This window comes from Nanorana parkeri, unplaced genomic scaffold (genome assembly GCF_000935625.1).
Source record: "Nanorana parkeri isolate BGI_ZX_2015 unplaced genomic scaffold, ASM93562v1 scaffold83, whole genome shotgun sequence".
In the NCBI taxonomy this organism is placed as follows: domain Eukaryota; kingdom Metazoa; phylum Chordata; class Amphibia; order Anura; family Dicroglossidae; genus Nanorana; species Nanorana parkeri.
Window position 1 is genome coordinate 771350 of NW_017306351.1, and position 446 is coordinate 771795.

The window sequence follows — 446 nt, forward strand, 5'->3', positions numbered from 1 at the left end:
TAAAATTTTGTTCGATCTAAAACCCAGGACATATCCTAACGACATAATAAAGGTCTTCACTCTTATTTCTTGCCTAAGTGGTGAACCAATGGCTTGGGTAAATTCTTACCTTGAGAAGGATGATCCAATATTAAACCCCTTCACTAATTTCCTATCTGCCATGTCGTTATTTTATGATGACCCTTAATTGAGCTCAGTTGTCTCTCATTGAGCAGGTGTATTATAAACGAGTGCATCACTCATTTTGAGCTTGCTCACACAGGGCTTGGGGAACAAATTGCCTGGGAGCTAAGTGGCGTAAAAAGTTGGATTTGAACTGTTTGGGATATATTGAGTGCTTGATTTTTTGAATACTTGTTGTCTCCCTTCCTTTTTAGACCCTTTTTTAGTATTTAAAAACTCTTTTTCCTTTTCTGTCAGTTTTTTTAAACTGTTCCCTTTTTTTT